We start from the raw sequence: 10,427 nt of genomic DNA on the forward strand, positions 1-10,427 counted from the left end.
GAGGCCAACAAACATATGAAAAAATGCTCATCATCACTGGTCGTTAGAGAAATGCAAATCAAAACTACATTGAGATACCATCTCACGCCAGTTAGAATGGCGATTATTAAAAAATCTGGAGACAACAGATGCTGGAGAGGATGTGGAGAAATAGGAACACTTTTACACTGTTGGTGGGAGTGTAAATTAGTTCAACCATTGTGGAAGACAGTGTGGCGATTCCTCAAGGACCTAGAAATAGAAATTCCATTTGACCCAGCAATCCCATTACTGGGTATATATCCAAAGGATTATAAATCGTTCTACTATAAGGACACATGCACGCGAATGTTCATTGCAGCACAGTTTACAATAGCAAAGACCTGGAACCAACCCAAATGCCCATCAATGATAGACTGGACAGGGAAAATGTGGCACATATACATCATGGAATATTATGCAGCCATCAAAAATGATGAGTTTGTGTCCTTTGTAGGGACACGGATGAACCTGGAAACCATAATTCTCAGCAAACTGACACAAGAACAGAAAATCAAACACCGCATGTTCTCACTCATAGGTGGGTGTTGAACAATGAGAACACATGGACACAGGGAGGGGAGCATCACACACTGGGGTCTGTTGGGGGGAAATAGGGGAGGGACAGCAGAGAGTGGGGAGTTGGGGAGAGATAGAAAAAAAAAGTCTAGCCCTCTTCTCACAGTTCCACTAAGCAGTGCTCCAGTGGGGACTCTGTACTGGAGCTCTGACCCCACATTTCCCTTCCACACTGCTCTAGCAGAGGTTCTCCACGAGGCCCCAAATTCTGCAGCAAGCTTCTGCCTAGGCATCCAGGCATTTCCATACATCCTTTGAAATCTAGGTGGAGGTTCCAAACCTCAATTCTTGACTTCTGTGCACCCACAGGTCAAACACCATTTGTAAAACCCTAAAGCTTGAGGCTTGGACCCTCAGAAGCAATGGTCTGAACTGTGCGTTGGACCCTTTTAGCCATAGCTGGAGCTAAAGGATCTGGGATTCAGGGCACCACGTTCCAAGGCTGCATAGAGCGGGGGTGTCCAGGTCCTGGCGCAGAAAACCATTTTTCCCCCCTAGGCCTCCAGGCCTGTGACAGGAGGGGCTGCTGTGAAGGTCTCTGATATGCCCTGGAGACATTTTCCCCATTGTTTTGGTGATTAGCATCTGGATCCTCATTTGTTATGCAAATTTCTACAACAGGTTTCACTTTCTCCCCAGAAAATGGGTTTTTCTTTTCTATTGCATTGTCAAGCTGTAAATTTTCCAAACTTGTATGCTCTGTCATCTCTTGAATGGTTTACTGCTTAGAAATTTCTTCCACCAGGTATGCCAAATCATCTCTCTCAAGTTCAAAGATGCACAAATCTCTAGGGAAGGGGCAAAATGCCTCCAGTCTCTTTGTATAGCAAGAGTAACCTTACTCTAGTTCCCAGTAAGTTCCTCATTTTCATCTAAAAACACCTAACCCTGAATTTTATTGTCCATATCACTATCAGCATTTTGGTCAAAGCCATTCAACAAGTCTCTAGAAACTTCCAAACTTTCCCACATTTTCCTGTCTTCTTCTGAGCCCTCCAAACTCTTCCAACTTTGCCTGTTACCCAGTTCCAAAGTAGCTTCCACATTTTCAGGTATCCTTACAGCAGTGCCTGACTCTTGGTACCAATTTACTGTATTAATCCATTTTCATGCTGCTGATGATAAAGACATACATGAGACTGGGTAATTTATAAGGAAAAAGAGGTTTAATGGACTCACAGTTCCATGTGGCTGGGGAGGTTTCATAAACATGGTGGAAAGTGAAAGACATGTCCTATATGGTCACAGGCAAGAAAGAAAATGAGAGCGAAGTTGGGGAGAACTCCTTATAAAACCATTGGCTCTTATGAGAACTCGCTATCATGAGAACAGCATAGAGGTAACTGCCCCCATGATTCAATTACCTCCCACCAGGTCCCTCCCACAATGGGGGTTACAATTCAGGATGAGATTTGGATGGGGACACAGCCAAACCATATCACTAAGCATGGGCTAAGAAGCAATAGATTCTCAATAAACATTGATATATTTGAGCTAAAATGAATTACAGTGTCTTAATCTTAGAAACATGACTTTTGATAATTAACGAGATGTGACTACACCACACTAAAACTTGATTTCCTTGTTTGGATACAAAATGGCTTCTCTTCCATCTCTTATTTGCAATAATTATTTTAAGGATATAGACAAGGGCTCAAGCATATTATAAAGCTCTTTCAGTGTTCTGGGATGTAATTTACCTGTACTACAAACTGAATTCATCTACTTGTTTGTTATTCAAACTCTTTTGGAATATAATTCCTCCTCTTCAAAGGTTATTCTCATATTTTGCAATGACAGCACTACTGGCATTTGAGGTAGGGCAATTCTCTTATAAGACTTTTGTACATCTGTCTCCTACCCACTAAATACCAGCAACATGCTCCCCTCCACCAGTTATTGTGTAACCAAAGAATCCACACACCCAATACCTAATGCTCCCTCATGGAATAGTACCTCTTCTGGTTATGAACCAATCTATCATTTCCAATTTGATGACTGATCTCCTGGTTGGAAAACATGGGCATAAAAAAGAGGTGAGCAGCTCTGCTTTCTCTCTGGTGTCTGTTAACTTTAAACCATCTGCTCCAAACTGGGTGGCAGGTAAAGGTAAGCTCATAGATAATTTAAATACAGTGAAAGGAGGGTGTTGAGAGTAATGGATATACATGAAAGAGATGACATTCAGGCATTTAGACATGGCAAAATAATGAGGAGATGGGGATCAAGAGCAATTCATTAAACAAATATTTTAGTTCTTAATATGTGCCATGTATTTGCTGTTACAAACAGCAATGAACAAAACAGGCAAAATTTTGTATCATCAAGGAGCTTATATTATTATGGAAAAAAGACTGACAATAAATTTGTAACTCATATACTTGATGCTATAAAATGCTATGGAAAATGGCCAGAGAAGGACTCTGTAAAGATGACATTAAGGCAAGTAAAAGTTAGGAGAAGGTTATAATATCCCATATGATGACGGTGTTGTGGTCTTGCGTGGAAGCAAGGGAGACGGTATAATTCCAAAGGAAGCTGATAGAAGTTGCTGAAATTTGGGATATGTGAGGGAGGTGTAAATTATTACTGCAGGGTTAGTGGTCTTATACACTGGGGCAAAAAAGTGAGAGTTGGATGACATTTACGGAGCTGAAGGAGGAGGTTTATTGCTGATAGGGTCTCAGTTTTTGTTTTAGGAGAAGATAGATACTCAAGTGTTTGGTTCGGGTCATCCATCTGACTGGCAATGCTGAATAAGCAGCTGGAAATAAATCAGTTAGAAAAGAAGTTATGGCTGGAGATATGACAGTTGTTACCATATAAATCATATTTATAGTCATTGACAAGATCCCCTAGGGAAAGAAAGGAAGGGCTTAGGACTGAGCCTGAGGGCCTCCCCCACGTTTATTAGGCAGGAAAGGAAATGAATGAAGAAAGCTGAGAGTAGCCAGTGAGGTAGATGGATAATTAAGAGAGACTAGGATGACAGAAGCCAAGGGAAGGTAGAATTTCAAGAAGAAAAGGAAAGCAAACAGTTTCAGATACTGCTGAAAGATTCGGTATGATGAGCAATGGGATTTGACCATTGAGTTTGATAAAGTGGAAGTTCTTGGCAAACTTGGCAAGAAAAGTTTAAGTGAAGTGATGAAATGGAAAACTTGACTGCAGTAGATTTTTTAGAGAATAAGAAGTAAAAAGGGAAACAGTGAGTATAGAAAATTCTTCTGAGAAATTTTGCTTTACAGAGAAGCAGAGATATACTTCAAAAAGCAGAAGAGGAATGGGAGGTCAAAAAAGTTGTTTTGCATATTTTTTATGATAGAAGGTATTACAGCATGTTTGTCAACAGATAGACATCATTTAGTAGAAAAAGAAAGGTTGTTGAAGCAGGAAAGAGAGGTGAGACTTGCTAGACTGCTTCTCTTGAGTAGAACGTAAGGTACAAATTGAGGGATTAACATGAATTCACAGTACACACTGCTCAAAGAAATGGAAGACAAGGCAAGTTATATGAGTACAGATTTTGAGAGGTAGATAAATGACATGGTAAGAGCATGAGGAATTTGCCTTCTAACTGCTTCTATTTGCCCAGTGCAAAGTAAGAATGGAAGATACGGTATTGGACGTCTAAATGGAGGTGACAGTATGAGTCAGTTGTCTAAGAATGTGGGAAAGTGAATGGAAAGGGAACTTAGCTTAAGACCTTAAAAAATTATTCCCTCATTTGCAGGCATGGCTAAAACCATCCAATAAGAAAAAAATCAAGTGATTTTTGTTGTTTATTTTTTATGGCTACCATCACAAATTAAAATAAAAATTTTGCAATAGTTGGCTCATCTGCAGCTTTGAGAAAAGGTCATTGATAACTAAAGGTGCCTCATCTGATACTGAGGCAAAAAATGAACCCTTATCAATCATTTTGTGTGACTAGAGAATATGGCTTGATCTTGGTTTTGACATAAAGAGGAAAATGCTTAATAATTCAGTAAGTGCTTAGGAAAATGTTTAGAAAGCCACCTTGCCCCCCATTATGGCTGTGTCCCCAGTACTCTGCTACACAAAATAAAACTTAACAACATGTGCTCAGCCAGCCTAAAACACCTCTTGGAATCAAGTTCTGTGCCAAACCAGCGGCTTAAAGGTAGAAAATAGAGGCCAAGAAAGGAACCTGGAGACAAACTCAACCTGCTCCCTGATGTATCAACTCCATATGTGCTTATATTTTAGCAAGGAAAATAACACAACTATAAGAACAACTAATTTAAGATAAATAGCATCACTTAAATACTAGGAGATGTATAACCTTTTGTTTGGCTGAACCCCTGCCTAGAATACAAAAGTTCACCACTGGATAGCCAGGCACAGTAGAAAAAGATCTGATTAAAATGAAAATAACACCAACAAATCAAGACAAAATTTCCCCCAGTCTCTCAAAGTCCCTCCAATGCTCTCTGGTCTCTAAAGATTGCATAAGTATACTCCAGTATCTCCAAGTGTTGAGGAATAGTACCTACCATAACTTACAGCCTCTCTGAAAGTAAGAATTCTCTGTAGCATTTTCTCACTCAACTACCATGTCATCATAAGCATAGTCATCCTACTGGACAGAACCAATCACAGTTCTTCCTTCAGGAATAAACTGGTCACCATTATCAGAATCAAATAATTTTCTGTCCTCTCTTCAGTGGTCTACTCGATATACTCTTAGAACTTCACCCAGATAATGTCTACTCACAATTAGACAGGACATCAGACTTAACCAGAAAATTATAATTATCCACAAGGAGAATGTCCCAGATCCATTTCTCTTCTCTCCAACAGCCAGGTTTAGTGACTTTCTCTTCCAGGTTCCTATTCTTTTTATTATTTGTAGTAGTAGTATACTTTAAGTTCTGGGATACATGTGAAGAATGTGCAGGTTTGTTACATCAGTATTCACGTGCCATGGTGGTTTGCTGCACCCATCAACCCGTCAGGTACATTAGGTATTTCTCCTAATGCTATCCCTCCCCAACACCCCCCACCCCCCAACAGGCCCGTGTGTGATGTTCCGTTCCCTGTGTCTGTGTATTCTTATTGTTCAACTCCCACTTATGAGTGAAAACATGCAGTGTTTGGTTTTCTGTTCCTGTGTTAGTTTGCTGATGATGGCTTCCAGCTTCATCCATGTCCCTGCAAAGGACATGAACTCATCTTTTTTATGGCTGCATAGTATTCCCTGGTATATATGTGCCACATTTTCTTTATTCAGTCTATCATTGATGGGCATTTGGGTTGGTTCCAAGTTTTTGCTATTATGAACAGTGCTGCAATAAACATACATGTATATGTGTCTTTATAATAGAATAATTTATCATCCTTTGGGTATATACCCAGTAATGGGATTGCTGGGTCAAATTATATTTCTGATTCTAGACCATTGAGGAATCATCACACTGTCTTCCACAATATTTGAACTAATTTACACTCCCACCAACAGTGTAAAAGTGTTCCTATTTCTCCACATCTTCTCCAGCATCTGTTGTTTCCTGACTTTTTAACAATTGCCATTTTAATGGGCATGAGATGGAATCTCGTTGCAGTTTTGATTTCCATTTCTCTAATGACCAGTGATGATGAGCTTTTTTTATATGTTTCTTGGCCACAAAAATGTCTTCTTTTGAGAAGTGTCTATACATATCCTTTACCTACTTTTTGATAGGGTTGTTTGCTTTTTTCTTGTAAATTTAAGTTCCTTGTATATTCTGGAAATTGGCCCTTTGTCAGATGGATAGATTGCAAAAATTTTTTCCCATTCTGTAGGTTGCCTGTTTACTCTGCTGATAATTTCTTTTGCTATGGAGAATCTCTTTATTTAATTAGATCCCATTTGACAATTTTGGCTTTTGTTGCTATTCCTTTTGCTGTTTTAATCATGAAGTCTTTCCCCACGTCTATATCCAGAATGATACTACCTAAGCAACTTCAGCAAAGTCTCAGTATACAAAATAAATGTGCAAAAATCATGAGCAATTCCTATACACCAATAATAGAGCACCAAATCATCAGTAAACTCCCATTCACAGTTGCTACAAAGAGAATAAAATATGTAGGAATCCAACTTACAAGGGATGTAAAGGATCTCTTCAAGGAAAACTACAAACCACTGCTCAAGGACATAAGAGAGGACACAAACAAATGGAGAAACATTCCATGCTCATGGATAGGAAGAATCAGTATCATGAAAATGGCCATAATGCCCAAAGTTATCCATCATGCTACCATTGATTTCTTCACAGAATTAGAAAAAAAAAAACACTTTAAATTTCATATGGAACCAAAAAAGATTCTGTATAGCCAAAACAATCCTAAGCAAAAAGAAGAAAACTGGAGGCATCATGCTACCTGACTTCAAACTATACTACAAACAGTAACCAAAACAGCATGGTACTGGTACCAAAACAGATATATATACCAACAGATATATAGACCTCAGAAATAATGTCACACATCTATAATCATCTGATCTTTGACAAACCTGACAAAAACAAGCAATGGGGAAAGGATTCCCTATTTAATAAATGATGTTGGTAAAACTGGCTAGCTATACGAGGAAAACTGAAACTGAACACCTTCCTTACACCTTACACAAAAATCAACTCAAGATGGATTAAAGACTTAAATGTAAGACCTAAAACAGATTCCTATTCTTTTTTTCCCCCCATTTATTTTATTGCATTTTAGGTTTTGGGGTACATGTGAAGAACATGCAAAATTGTTGCATAGGTACACACGTGGCAGTGTGATTTGCTGCCTTCCTCCCCATCACCTACATCTGGCATTTCTCCCCTTGCTATCTCTCCCCAGCTCCCCACCCCCCACCGTCCCTCCCCTATTTTCCCCCAACTGACCCCAGTGTGTAGTGCTCCCCTCCCTGTGTCCATGTGTTCTCGTTGTTCAACACCCGCCTATGAGTGAGAACATGCGGTGTTTGATCTTCTGCTCTTCTGTCAGTTTGCTGAGATTCCTATTCTTTATGAGAAGAATATTGGCCCAGTCCTGAAAATTACATTGTATTCCTCTTTTCATCACATTATAAAGAGGTAATGTGACTCCTTCACACTCCTTGTCACATGATTACTGTTGAAAGAGGCTTATTATCACTCCAAAGTGACCATCATAAGAAAACACTCCAGTATATGCTAAAGCTCACAGGTTTTGACAAGAACCACAAAAATGTATGCCTGTAATCCCAGCACTTTGGGAGGCTGAGGCAGGCGGATCACGAGGTCAAGAGATCAAGACCATCCTGGCCAACCTGGTGAAACCCTGTCTCTACTAAAAAAATACAAAAATTAGCTGGGCATAGTGGCGTGCGCCTCTAGTCCCAGCTACTTGGGAAGCTGAGGCAGGAGAATTGCTTCAATTCGGGAGGCGGCGGTTGTAGTGAGCTGAGATCAGGTCACTGCACTCCAGCCTGGCGCTTGGCGACAGACCAAGAATCTGTCTCAAAAAAAAAAAAAAAAAAAAAAAATACACTTGAAAAACACCATAGAAATATAAATGTGGGAATCACTGCCGATGACTGGGAAAGGTCAAGAAAGCTTCATGAACCCAAGTAACAAACTGGCACACGTAGCCCCTGAATCTAAAATAAAAGTCAAAAATAAGAAAAGAAAGCTTCATGGGAGACATGTCCCTGAATGATGAATACGAATTAAGCAATTGATTGATGACGGGGAAAATATATTCTAAAAGAAGAGAAAGCCATACCAAGAGACAAGTTCAAAAGTAACAGTCCAGTTTGCTGTAGAAATAAATATAGCTGAAAAGGTGATAAAATATAGATGGGGTGACATTATTAAAAAATTTGATAACCAGGGAGTTGAGTTTGGACTTTACTTCGGTAACCTGAAAGAACAGAGCTCATTGCCATCATCATTTTATGGTGAGAAGCATATGTTATAGTGCAAAACACAAATGAACTAAGATATATTATTGGTTCTATCCCTAACTAGCTGTGTGAATTGAAGCAATTCATTTTACTCAGTTTATCCCACATATGTATAATGATGTAGTTGGAATAATTTTTTTTTTTGAGACGGAGTTTCACTCTTGTTGCCCAGGCTGGAGTGCAATGGCACAATCTCGGCTCACTGCAACCTCCGCCTCCCAGGTTCAAGCAATTCTCCTGCCTCACCCTCCTGAGTAGCTGGGATTACAGGCATGCACCATCACATCCAGCTGATTTTGTATTTTTAGTAGAGATGGGGTTTCTCCATGTTGGTCACGCTGGTCTCAAACTCCTGACCTCAGGTGATCGGCCTACCTCAGCCTCCCAAAGTGCTGGGATTACAGGTGTGAGCCACCGTGCCCAGCAGAATAAATAGTCTTTAAAGGCCCATTTTGCTCTGATACAATGTATTAACTGGGAAAATCCGACCTACCCTTCTTGGGCAAGCTTTTATGTGACATCTATTTATCTACTATTTATATAAAATAGTTTTACTAAAAATTTTAAGCTAATAATTCTGATTTATTGGGGAAAAATCTGTTGATAATAAACAATATTTTAGAAATTCTCCCAACCTACCATGAATTATAGAGGATTGCTATATGGGGAAAAATAATTTAATTAAATTAGCTCAACAATTTGGAAAGCAGGAATTATCTACCACCTCCTTGCAACTCAGGATGAACAAGGGAAAGTTTCAATAGTAAAGGGAAGCAAAGAGGTCACTGTTAGAAAGATATATGGACCTTTATTTTGATACTGTGAAATGAGTGTAACCATTTAACTCCTTAAATGCCAAAGTACTATTGAAATAATAAAAAGTAAAAAGATAACGTATTTCAGTACAAAAATATGGAAAGAAGAACTATAATTATAACAAAAACACTGAAGATTTTATGTAAGATATAGTTATAATATTGATAGAGCATAAACTGTGCCATGTAAGGGAAGCAAAAACAGAAAACACAAGCAGGTCATAGAAAAATTTTTGTAGTGATAAAATATTGGAGAACAGGTGAAACAATCATTTACGCCTTCCAACCCCAGTACCAACTGTATATAAAGAGTACATGGATACAGTATTTTAGTGTAAACATCATTTTTTTAAGAGATAGGGTCTCCTTCTGTTACCTAGGCTGGAGTTAATGGCATGATCACAGCTTATTGCACCCTCAACTGCCCAGGCTTAAGCAATCCTCCCACCTCAACCTCCCAAGTAGCTGAAACTACAGATACAGGTACACACCTCCAAGCCCTGCTAATTTTTTTTTTTTTTTTTTTTTTTTTTGTGGAAACACAATCTTATTTTGTTGCCTGGTCTGGTCTCAAACTCCTGGGCTCAAGCAATCCTCTCACCTCAGCTTCCCAACAAACTGGGACTACAGGTGTGAACCACCACACCTGGCCACATAAGTTACTTTTAAAATGCAGAGTATATTCCATGAGGAATATCTATTATGTGTGTTGGGACTCAAGTGACATCTTCAAATCTCAATAAAAATGACGTGATGTTTGACAAAGGACACAGAATTTCAGTTAGCAGGAGGAATAAGTTCAAGAGACCTATTGTACAACAATAGTGACTATACTGACTATAGTGCACAACAACATAGTGTATACTTGAAAATTGCCAAGAAAGTAGATTTTAAGTGTTCTCGCCTTAAAAAGCCTGTGAGATAATGCATATGAAAATTATCTTGATTTAGCCATTTCATAATGTATACATATTTCAAAACATCATGTTGTACACCATAAAAACATACCATTGGTATTTACAATTAAAATAATTAACTCACTAAAATAAATACATAAACTATTAAAAGAAAAAATGAGG

This window comes from Sapajus apella, unplaced genomic scaffold (assembly GCF_009761245.1).
Source record: "Sapajus apella isolate SASKATOON/1434 unplaced genomic scaffold, GSC_monkey_1.0 scaffold142, whole genome shotgun sequence".
NCBI lineage: Eukaryota > Metazoa > Chordata > Mammalia > Primates > Cebidae > Sapajus > Sapajus apella.